The following is a 12,919-nucleotide window of genomic DNA, read 5'->3' as shown; positions in this document are numbered from 1 at the left end:
CTCTCTCTCTCTCTCTCTCTCTCTGTGTGTGTGTGTGTGTGTGTGTGTGTGTGTGTACTTAGACGCATGTGCCATGGCACCAAGTGTAGAGCAGAGGACAATTTGAGGCAATCAGTCCCCCACTTATACCATGTAAATAAAAAATTAGCTGAAGTGCTCAGGTTTAAAATGATAATATGAAATTTTGTTTTAGGTATTTAAAAAACTTAGGGTAACCCACTGATGCCTATGTGCTATCACCTATGTAATTTGTACTCTTAGGTTGATCCCAGGCCTTGACACCACTAATCCAGTCCACAAAGGTATTTGAGCTGGGAGCAGTATTTTTGCATGTCCCTTGCCCCAGGCAGATGATATCCTGTATTTGAGAGATGTGGAAATCAACACTGGGATGACATATCTATAATGTCATTGTTCCTGGCTAGACACCCGTATGTGTCAGTATGAGTAATGAAATATGAAAAGTGTATTGGGTCTCTCCTTCTCATTCTCCCTCCTTGCTAGCTCTCTCTCCACACAAAGACACACACAGAAGGAGAGAGAGTATGTATGTATAGATAGATAGATAGATAGATAGATAGATAGATAGATAGATAGATAAACATAGGTGATATAGACAAGCATAGATTTGGATATAGATTATATAGATATATAGATGAAATAGATATAGATGAAGATGATATACATAGGTATAGATAGAGATAGATAGGTATGAAATGTAGTTGTAGTTCAATTCAACATGCCTGTATCCAGGTTATACACTCTTATGGGGGCTTCTTGGCGGAGTAGTAATGAATTTCTACAGTTCACTTCTCTGCATAGAGGTCACGCTGTGCCTGGCAGTAATCTCCACTGCCCTTCAGAAACTGCATAAATGTGTGACTGAGAACACCACAGAACTGAGGAATATGTCTACTCATTGAAGATTGTGGCCTAATCATACAGCCGGTCCGGAGGCAGCGCAGGTGGCAGCATGTGGCAGTGGGAGTCTCCAGGTGGAGGCGATGCAGGCAGCAGGGGAGTGGGGGGGAGCACCAGACGACCATGCAGTGAGCTGCCAGAGGAGCATCTCTGAGCCAGCTGTAGCCCAGAGCCCATGCTGATGCTTTTTTTAAATTTAATTTTATTTGTAATTAATTTTTTACACTCCATATTCCATTTACCGACCCTCCCCATCTACCCTCCGACTGCTCCACATCCCACACCTCCTCCTCACCCCACCCCATCTCCATACGGATGCCCCCACCCCCTACCACACCTGACTTCTAAACTCCCTGGTGCCTCCAGTCTCTTGAGGGTTAGGTGCATCATCTCTGAATGAACACAGACCTGGAAATCCTCTACTGTATGTGTGTTGGGGGCCTCATATCAGCTGGTGTATACAGTCTGTTTGGTGGTCCAGTGTTTGAGAGATCTCGGAGAAGGGGTTACAGATTAAGACTACTGGTCCTCCTACAGGATCGCCCTTCTCCTCAGCTTCTTTTAGCCTTCCCTAATTCAACAACAGGGGCCAGCTGCTTCTGTCCATTGGTTGGGTGCAAACATCTGCATCTGACTCTTTCAGCTGCTTGTTGGGTCTTTCAGAGGGCAGTCATGATAGATCCCTTTTTGTGAGCACTCCACAGCCTCAGTAATCGTCAGGCCTTGGGACCTCCCCTTGATCGATCTAACTTTGGGCCTGTCGATACTTTTTTAAAGACTTATTTATTGTGTATAAAATGTTCTGTACTCCATGTATGTCTGCAGGCCAGAAGAGGGCACCAGATCTCACTATAGATGGTTGTGAGCCATCATGTGGTTGCTGAGAATTGAACTCAGGACCTCTAGAAGAGAAGACAGTGCTGTTAACTTCTGAGCCATCTCTCCAGCCACAAAACATTGATCCTTTACACACAAAATTCTATAGAAAATAGCACAACATGTTATGTTTCTCATAAGGCTCCATGGGTATCTCTCAAAATGAGTCATGATCTATCTGAGAACTTAATGGTCAAAGATGGGATAGAAACCCTCCCTAGACTGGGATTAAAAATATTCAACAACACCTAGGTCAGTCCCATGTAAGCTCACTGATTGGCGGTCCAGTCTTTGCAAGACCCTGTGTCCCTAGATTACTTGTTTATGTAGGTTTTCATGTGGTTACCCTCTGACTCCTACAATGCTTTACTCTCAGAATTCTACAAGCATTGCATAATATTTGACTATATGTGTTTCACTGTATCTGTTTCTATCATTTTGGGGGGTGAACCCTATTTCATGATAGTTATGCTAGCCTCCTGTCTGCAGGTATATCAGAATATCTAGGTCCTGTGAGGGTTCTATGCCCCAGGATAGGGGAATACCAGGGCCAGGAATGGGAGTGGGTGGGTTGGGATGCAGGGGGAGGGGGTAGGGGATAGGGAATTTTCAGAGGGGAAACTAGGAAAGGGGATAACATTTCAAATGTAAGTAAAGAAAATATCTAATTAAAAAAAGATAATTTCTCCTAAATATTTGAACATGGTCATAGCTAGCATATTAATTTTATATTGTGTTGATGTGTAATAATATTAATAATGTAACTGATTACCTATATAAGATTATCTCAATAAATAATAAGGTAAAAAAAAAAAAGCAGTGTCGGGGGCATGTGTCCCAGATAAGTGCTTTAAGTGGGTGTTATTTTGATATTTATGTTGAATGCCATAATCATCAAGTTGATTATGTTTTACTGCACATCAGTCAAAACACAAGCATGGGTCCTCAGGAAGTACTTTGTCCAATTTTCTGAGGAACCGCCAGACTGATTTTCAGAGTGGTTGAACCAGCTTGCAATCCCACCAGTAATGGAGGAGTGTTTCTCTTTCTCCACATTCTCACCAGCATCTGCTGTCACATAATTTTTTGATCTTAGCCATTCTGACTGGTGTGAGGTGGAATCTCAGGGTTGCTTTGATTTGCATTTCCCTGGTGACTAAGGATGTTGAACATTTCTTTAAGTGCTTCTCAGCCCTTTGAGTTTCCTCAGTTGAGAATTCTCTGTTTAGCTCTGTACCCCATTTTTAATAGGATTATTTGATTCTCTGGAGTCTAAGTTCTTGAGTTCTTTGTATATATTGGATATTAGCCCTCTATAGGATGTAGGGTTGGTAAAGATCTTTTCCCAGTCTGTTGGTTGTCATTTTGTTTTATTTACAGTGTCCTTTGCCTTACAGAAGCTTTGCAATTTTTGAGGTCCCATTTCAATCCTACTAAAATCAGAGACTAGACAAGGCTGCCCTCTCTCTCCCTATCTATCCAATATAGTACTTGAAGTTCTAACTAGAACAACAAAAGGAGGTCAAAGGGATACAAATTGGAAAGGAAGAAGCCAAAATATCACTATTGACAGATGATATGACAGTATACTTAAGGGACCGCAAAAACTCCACCATGGAACTCCTATAGCTGATAAAAAACTTCAGCAAAGTGGCCAGATATAAAATTAACTCAAACAAATCAGTAGCCTTCCTATACTCAAAGGATAAACAGGCTAAGAAAGAAATTAGGGAAATGACACCCTTCACAATAGTCACAAACAGCATAAAACATCTTGGTGTGACTATCCAAACAAGTGAAAGATCTGTATGACAAGAACTTCAAGTCTCTGAAGAAAGAAATCAAAGAAGACCTCAGAAGATGGAAAGAGCTCCCATGCTCATGGATTGGCAGGATTGATATAGTTAAAATGGCCATTTTGTCAAAAGCAATCTATAAATTCAATACAATCCCCATCAAAATTCCAATTCAGTTCTTCATAAATAGCATTTGAAATGTAAATGAAGAAAATACCTAATAAAAAATTGGAAAAAGTTAAAAAAAAAAAAAAAGAAAAGAAAAGAAAAGAAAGAGCAGTTCTCAAATTATTTGGAAAAGCAAAAAAAATCCCAGGATAGAAAAAACTATTTTCAACAATAAAAGAATTTCTGGGGGAATCAGCATCCCTGACTTCAAGCTGTACTACAGAGCAATAGTGATAAAAAAAACTGCATGGTATTGGTACAGTGACAGACAGGTAGATCAATGGAATAGAATTGAAGACCCAGAAATGAATCCACACACCTACAGTCATTTGATCTTTGACAATGGAGGTAAAACCATCCAGTGGATAAAAGACAGCATTTTATTTTATTTTATTTTTAATTTTTGTGACTAAACAATTTTTTTCTTTTTATTAGATACTTCCTTTATCTACATTTCAAATGTTATCCCCTTTCCTAGTTTCCCCTCTGAAAACCCCCATCCCTTTCCCCCTCCCCCTTCTCACCAACCCACCCACTCATACTTCCTGGCCCTGGCATTCCCCTATACTGGGGCATAGAATCTTCACAGAACCAACGGCCTCTCCTCCCGCTGATGACAGTCTAGGCCATCCTCTGCTACATATGCAGCTAGAGCCATGAGCCCCACCATGTGTTTTCTTTGTTTGGTGGTTTAGTCCCAGGGAGCTCTGATGGTACTGGTTAGTTCATACTGTCCCTCCTCCTATGGGGCTTCAAACCCCTTCAGCTCCTTGGGTACTCCCTTTAGCTCCTTCATTGGGGACCCTGTGCTCTGTTCAATAGATGGCTGTGAGCATCCACTTCTGTATTTGTCAGGCACAGGCAGAGCCTCTCAGGAGACAGCTATATCAGGCTCCTTTCAGCAAGCTCTTGTTGGCATCTATAATAATGTCTGGTTTCGGTGGTTATAGGATGGATCCCCAGGTGGGGCAGAAAAGACAGCATTTTCAACAAATAGTGCTGGTTCCACTGGCAGTTAGCATGTAGAAGAAGGCATATTGATCCATTCTTATCTCCCTGTACAAAGCTCAAGCCCAAGTGGATCAAGGACCTCCACATAAAACCAGAGACACTGAATCTAATAGAAGAGAAAGCAGGGGAAAGTCTTGAACACACAGGCACAGGGGAAACGTTCCCGAACAGAACTCCAATGGCTTATGCTCAACATATCAATATTTATTGGCTGTTGTGTGACTGTTTGTTGGTGGTTTGTTTTCTTTTGATTTGATTTGATTTGATTTGATGTGTTTCGTTTGCATAGAAAAAGGTAGGAGCTTTCTGTCAGTGCCTAGGTAGGCTGGTGGGGTTCAGGCAGAAGATTGGGGACTTTCTATCCACACAGGAGAGTGCCATGGACAGATAATTTAAGATGTCCTTTCAATGCATCTTAACCAAATCTGATTGTGTAAATCAAAAACAAGAGAAAATATAGACGGCTAGCCCTCAGATTATGGAAACTTAGGGCCTTTAGGATGATGCCAAAGGTGGGTGCCCTGTTGAATCCTAATTGTGTGACAACTGCTGGCCCAGGCCTGCTTCTGCACTTTGGGTACCCTGGCACCTGCTTTGCTGGAAGGAATGAAGCTCAGCTGGGTAGGTGAGTTAGCAGAATCTCAGCCAGTGTGGGCACAGTAGAAAAGGCTGTCTCTAGAGACCGTTTCCAGTGAAATAGCTCTTTTTATTAGGTGTAAACAGAGGATATATAAACCTTGAGGAGTGGGGAGGGTTTGGAGGCGAGTGCACATCATTGGCAGAGGCTGAGGTACATGAAGTTTTCATTTGCATGAAGAAGAATTCCGGGTAGTAGCTGGACATTTCTTAATAAGGAGACAGAGTTTAACATAAAACCTTGACACAGGGGTATATGACTACCTCAAAGGTGGCAGAGACGGGGGTTGTACAAGCTATGTATGTGAGTACATCCAGACCCAGATCCAAGAAGGAACAGCCCTTCCAGTACTGTGATTCTCGGGGTTTGGAGATATCCTGACCTCATTTTTGTTCCAAGATGACTCCAGCAATTACATGACTTTCAGCCCCACAATGAAGAACATAGAACAAGGCCCCTTAGGATCCCTAAAGATTAACAGTAAGGGAGAAATGGTGGGGAAGCTTAGAGCCAGAAGTTCTATGACATGCCTCAACCAGAGACGAGATTCCACAAAGGAAATGTGAAATAAAATACAAATACAATCTAGAATATATAAGCTCACAAATGTGACCAACAGCATCGGGATAGCGTGGGCTGCTCTGGTCTCAGCATGGCCTCTGTTGTTCTGATTGGGATTATGTATGTAGTGCATTCTCTGGTGGTGTCTGTTTAGGCAAATCACCATGGAGACACTGGTCCAGGCTATGATGCCAATGAATATGATGTCATGGGAAAAACCTCAAGAAATTTATGTCTACACTGACCCCAGAGGTGGAGCACATACACATGCCTTTAGAATCAGAGTCATTTCAGTGGTTATTCCCACATCTCTCAAATATAGATCTCATCCATCCAGGACAGAAGATTTTCAAACTCCTGCTCAGTGCTTCAACATCTATGTGGACTGGGTAAGTGAGCTCATGGTCTGGTCTTCCTCTGAGACCAGGGATTACCTATGGCAGCAGCACCGGGAAATCACCAAAAAAAAAAAAAAAACCAAAACTACAATATTGTCTAAAACCCGAGAACTTCAGTTATTTCTTTCATTTATATGGTATAAGTGGGGAAATGAGTTTCTCAACTTGTCCTCCGCCCTCCACGTGGGTACCATAGCACATGCATCTAAGCACACATGGCACATTCATCTAAACACACACACAATAAATAAAGCAGTGTGACTGGAAGCGTGTATGATGAAGGCAGTTTAAGAACACCTTCTGAGGTGAAGAGAGAGGTTGAGTGGTCGGTAGTGAAATCAAATTACAGGGTAAAGTCGTCGGGGAATCTAAGACGGTGGGTATCAAGCAGTGTGTCTTCTACATACTCCACAGGATATACTGAGGATTCTTCGCTAAGCACTTCTGAGAATAGGTGCATGAGACCTGAACATCTATGATTTCAATAGCGGTTGCAAACCAGGATGGGATGTGCACTGTGTGTCCTGGGAGGACTCAGTTGGTTTGGAGAGTCACACCCTCCTCCTCTCTGCAACATCAAGAGACAAGGGGACAGAAGGCAAATGGAAATATATGTTAGGATATAGATTCCTGTACATTTATAATGTACTTCCAGTAGTATTTAATTCTTTTTTTTTTTTTTTTGGTTTTTCAAGACAGAGTTTCTCTGTATAGCCCTGGCTGTCCTGGAACTCACTGTGTAGACCAGGCTGGCCTCAAACTCAGAAATCCGCCTGCCTCTGCCTCCCGAGTGCTGGGATTAAAGGTGTGCGCCACCACGCCCGGCTAGTAGTATTTAATTCTTAAAATCACATTTATTATTTTCTATGAGTGTATTCTGGTGTGTCTATGCCATTGTAGCTGGAATTTTGGGTGATCTCTTAGTGGTAACCATATTATAAAATGAACATTGTGAGTTATTTCTTTGGATTCATAGTTTAATTAATACAAGTATTTAAGAATGAAAAAATGGGCCGGGCGTGGTGGTGCACGCCTTTAATCTCAGCACTTGGGAGGCAGAGGCAGGTGGATTTCTGAGTTCGAGGCCAGCCTGGTCTACAAAGTGAGTTCTAGGACAGCCAGGGCTACACAGAGAAACCCTGTCTCGAAAAATAAAAACAAAAACAAACAAACAAAAAAAGAATGAAAAAATGGAAGCCAAAGAATTGTTTTATTAGCATTTAAAAGAAAAGAAAGCCCACCAAATTAGACAAACTCTAAGCGTCATCAGAGTTTCAATAAAGGAGAATGAACAAGTAATGGAGAATGCTATAACCTCCAATTAAACCATCATGGGATTTAGTCGCATGGGGCAGACAGCCTTATTATAAGGAGAAGGGCTGGGAGAATGTCATAACAATGCCAAGTGTTAAGGGAAGCATTTTTTTTTCCTTGCGTCTTTCTTTAAATTTATTTGTAATTCATTTTTTACACTCCATATTCCATTCCCTGCCCCTCCCCTCCCACCCTCCAACTGCTCCACATCCCACACCTCCTCCCCACCACACTCCATCTCCACATGGATGTTCCCACCTTCCACCTCATCTGACCTCTAAACTCCCTGGGGCCTCCAGTCTCTTGAGGGTTAGGTGCATCATTTCTGAATGAACATAGACCTGGAAGTCCTCTACTGTATGTGTGTTGGGGACCTCATATCAGCTGGTGTATGCTGTCTGTTTAGTGGTCCAGTGTTTGAAAGATCTCGGGTCCAGATCAGTTAAGACTGCTGGTCCTCCTATAGGATCACCCTTCTCCTCAAACTGGTACAACCACTCTGGAAATCAATCTGGAGGTTCCTCGGAAACTTGGAACAAGATCTACCTGAGGACCCAGCTATACCACTCTTGGGAACATACCCAAAAGATGCCCCACCATGCCACAGGGTCACATTTTCCACTATGTTCATAGTGGCCTTATTTGTGATAGTCAGAAGCTGGAAACAACCTAGATGTCCCATGACTAAAGAATGGATACAGAAATGTGGTTCATTTACACAATGGAATACTACTCAGCTATTAAGAACAAGGACATCCTGACTTTTGTAGGCAAATGGATAGAACTAGAAAATATCATCCTAAGTGAGGTAACTCAGATGCAAAAGGATATGCATGGTATGCACTAACTAATAAGTGGATATTAGCCAAAAAAAAAAAAGCATACAGAATACACAAGATACAGTCCACAGAATTCAAAAGGCTCAACAAGCTGAAATGCCCAAGTAAGGCTGCCTCAGTCCCACTTGGGAGAGAGAAGAAAGCAATAACAAGTGGGGAGGGAGGGAGAGACTTGGGAGGGAAAGCAGATGGGGAGGGGGGAATCTGATCTGGTATTGGGGGAAGGAAAAGGACTGAAGCCCTGAGGGCCTGCAGAAAGAATGTAAACAGGCAACCTCAGGAAATAGCAGGTTGCGGGGACCCCCAGAATGCACCAGAGACCTGGGAGGTGAGAGACTCCCAGGACTCATAGGGAAGGACCTTCAATGAAATGCCTGAAAATAGGGAGAGGGAACTTAAAGATCCCACTTCCAGCAGGAAGACAGGGCATCAAGTGAGGGATGGGGTTGCCATCCCACAGCCACACCTCTGGCTCATAATGTTTCTGTCAGAAAGAATTATAGGGATGGAAATGGAGAGGAGCTTGTGGAAAAGAAGGCCCAGAGACAGACCCAAAGTGGGATCCAGGTCCAGGGGAGATCCCAAGGCCTGACAATATTACTGAGGCTATGGAGCACTCAGAAAAAGGGATCTATCATAACTGCCCTCCGAAAGACCCAACAAGCAGCTGAAAGAGTCAGATGCAGATATTTGCACCCAACCAATGGACAGAAGCAGCTGACCCCTGTTGTTGAATGAGAGAAGGCTGGAGGAATTTGAGAATAAGGGAAGCATTCTTAGAACAGAGGTAGAAATAAGAATATCTCAGAACAGCATGGATATCCTCTGTAAGATCCTTGCTAGGGGTTAGGGATATGAAATGAAAAAGTAAAGTGATCAAGCAGATAATTAATCTGCCCATCTCTGTATGGTGAGGCCACCTTCCAGTGGGTGGCTCTTCCTCCTGGAGACATAATTCCTTAGCCAAGTGATTGGTCCATGTAACCTGAAAGTAATTACTCCAAGCAAATCAAAGATCTTACTCTCTTGGGTAAAAGAATTTTTGTTTTCTTAGACTTTACTGCTATTATGATATTCTCCTTCTGAATGGAAACCCGAAATCATTTAGGACAACATCGGGGATTTAAGGACCCAACCATTTCTGGCATCTTTGATCTCTGAAGTGGATCTATTGCTCAAAGACCCACAGGAATGCCTGGCTTTTAGCAAAGAAAGAAACTCCTTCTGACACATAATAATCAAAACATTAAATGTACAGAACAACAACAACAAAAGAGAACATTAAAATCTGTAAGGGAAAAGACCACGGAAAAACTTCTGTAGCTATTCTAATATCTAATAAAATAGACTTTCAATTCAAAGTAACCAAGATATGATGAAGGACACTTCATGCTCATCAAAGGAAAGATCCACCACCAAGATAACGTATTAATTCTGAATAACTATGCTCCAAATGCTAGGGCATATAGGAATCTATATTCCTAAGAGAAATATTATTAAGTTAAAATTCACATATCCAACTCCACACGTTAATAGTGAGAGACTTCAACACACACTTCCACTAATGGAAAGGTCATTGAAACAGAAACTAAACATAGAAATAATGAAACTAAAGAGATTATGTATCAAATGGTCCTAACATATATTTATAGAATACTTCATCTAAACACAAAAGAATATACCTTCTTCTCAGCACCGTATGCTACCTACTTCAAATTTGACCATGTACTCAGTCACAAAACAAGCCTCAAAAATAGATTTGTTAGAAAATTGGACAGAACAAATAACCCCTTGCACTTTACCATATCACTATGGATTAAAACTGGACTTCAACAGAAACAACAGAAATCCTACAAGCTCTTAGAAACAGACCAACTAGTCAATGACCACTGGGTCAAAAAGAAAAGAAATCAAAGCTATTCTAGAATTCAATAAAAAGGAAGACACGGCATATCCAAATGTATGGGACACAATGAAGGCAGTGCTAAGAGGAAATTTCATAGCACTAAGTGCTTTCATAAAGAAACTGGGCAGTTCTTATTTTAATGATTTAAAAGTACACATCTAAACTCTGGAAAAAGAAGGAGGAGGAGGAAGAAGAAGCAGAAAAAGAAACAGCAGCAGCAAACACTCCAAAAAGGAGTAGTTGACAGGAAATAAACTCAGGGCTGAAATCAGTCAATGAGAAACAAAGAGAATAATACAAAGAATCAATGCCAAAAATATAAAGAATCTTTCCTTTAGAAAGACCATCAGCATGTCATCTAGAGTCTGGTATTTCCCATGTGTGGCCCAGTACATTTTAGTCTGACAAATATGTCAACTGAATCCACTATGCCCTCCTTGATTCTTTTTTTTTTAAAAGATTTATTTATTTATTATATGTAAGTACACTGTAGCTGTCTTCAGACACTCCAGAAGAGGGTGTCAGATCTTGTTACGGGTGGTTGTGAGCCACCATGTGGTTGCTGGGATTTGAACTCAGGAACTTCAGAAGAGCAGTCGGGTGCTCTTACCCACTGAGCCATCTCACCAGCCCCCTCCTTGATTCTTTGGGTGACTACATTGCTTACATGTTTGCATGTAGATCACTATTTCATTTGAGACACCATTGATGTCTAATAAGATGCTTCATAGACTGTGTCCTTTTTAATTGAGTCTGCTGTGTACAGACACAATCCTGGACTTAGCGGCAAGGCTATAAATTGAATAACCATTCAGAAATACAAAGAAACCTTCACGTTCACTGTTGCTCTATTCACAATTTTTAGGGATTAAAAACAGCTTAGAGCTGTTCTCAGATGAGAAACTAAAATAGATATCAGAGATGGGCGGAGGGTGGGAACTGAGAGGGAGAGGTGCTAGGAGAGTAATAGGGACAAGCATCAGTTGTGGAGAGCCGGGGCCAAAGAGGACTTGAAGAGAGACTGGAAATCTGTATGGGGTATCTCTGGGATAAGCCTAATATGGGGGAGGCCCCCTGGAATCTATGGGGATGACCCTAGCTGACACTGTTAGCGACTGTTGATATGGAGACTGAGTGGCCACCTCCAGTGGCAGGGAGAACTTCCAGTGGAAGGAGGGGGACATCAACCCACCAGCAAAACTTTTGATCCAAAATTTTCCTGCCTACAGGATGTACAAGGATAAAGACAGAACAGAGATTGGGAGAATGGCTGGCCAATGACTGGCCCAACCTGAGAGAGCCAACCCCTGGCACTATTAATAATAATAATACTCTGCTATTGTTACAGACAGACGCCTAGTGTAACTGTCTCCTGAAAGGCTTCATTCAGCAGTCCATGGAAACAGATGCAGAGACCCAGAGCCAAAGATTCTGTGAAGCCTCAGAGACTTGTGAGGGTGACGGTTAGGATTGAGGGAGCTGGAGCAGGCAAGGACACCACAAGAAAACCTACAAAGTCAGCCCGTGGGGGCTCACAGACAATGAGCTACCAACCAAAGAGCATGCAAGAGGTTGACCTAGGCCCCCTACTCATTTGTATGAGATGTGTGCTTTGTCTTCACGAGGGTCCTGTTATAATTGTAGCAAGGCCAATCTCTGACTCTGTTGCCTGCTATTGGGTCCCCTTCCCCTAATTTGGATGCCTTGTCTGCCCTCACTGGGAAGGGATGAGCTTAGTCCTGCTGCCAGGGCAGTTGGCATGCACAGGATTTCACCTTTTCTGAGGAGGAAGGGAGGCAGTAATGGGGGTAGGAGTTTGCAAGGGAGGAGGCACAGGAGGGATGTAATCAGGATGAAAAGGGAATAGTAAATTAAAGGCTTTTTAGAATTTAATGAAAAATGAACACACATCATACCAAAATATCTCTTTTTTTGTCCTGGGTTGCTCATTGACCTTATCAGTAGCAATTAACAAGTGATAGCTAACTAATAGTCTGCTGTCAGATAAAATTATATTTGTTGTTGTGTGCTATGATTATGAATTCCAATAAATTGAAGACCACTGATGAGGATATTCAGTGTTGAGATTCACCACCACCACAGTGAGAAGCTTGGCGTTACTATTATTTATTTATTTATTTATTTTTTATTAGATATTTTCTTTATTTACATTTCAAATGCTATCCCGAAAGTTCCCTATACCCTCTGCCATTAAAAAAAAAAAAAAAAAAAAAAAGTATTTTCCCTTCCAGATACTCAGTAGTATTGGGTTCAAGGATAGTTCTTTATAGAATTATAGAATTTTTATAGAATTATTTATGTCACACAGGCTCTTGTGTGACATTGCTTTATCTCTTCAAATGGATCAGAACATTCAGTATAACTGGATGCCATTATAAAAAAAATATTCTAGACTATTATGATTTTAAAAATCTTTTTTTTTTATGTTCAGAATTGAGATTTCTTTTCTTTTTTTTTTATTATTATTATTT

At 41.6% G+C, this 12,919-nt stretch overlaps 1 pseudogene; it reads right to left on the bottom strand.

Annotated features, from left to right (window-relative positions):
* Positions 1-5,792: 5,792 nt before the first annotated feature.
* Positions 5,793-6,260, bottom strand: LOC110315210 (annotated as a pseudogene).
* Positions 6,261-12,919: the final 6,659 nt, after the last annotated feature.

Source organism: Mus pahari, unplaced genomic scaffold, assembly GCF_900095145.1.
Source record: "Mus pahari unplaced genomic scaffold, PAHARI_EIJ_v1.1 scaffold_13430_1, whole genome shotgun sequence".
NCBI classification, from domain to species: domain Eukaryota; kingdom Metazoa; phylum Chordata; class Mammalia; order Rodentia; family Muridae; genus Mus; species Mus pahari.
This window is presented reverse-complemented; position numbering and strand designations above follow the sequence as displayed.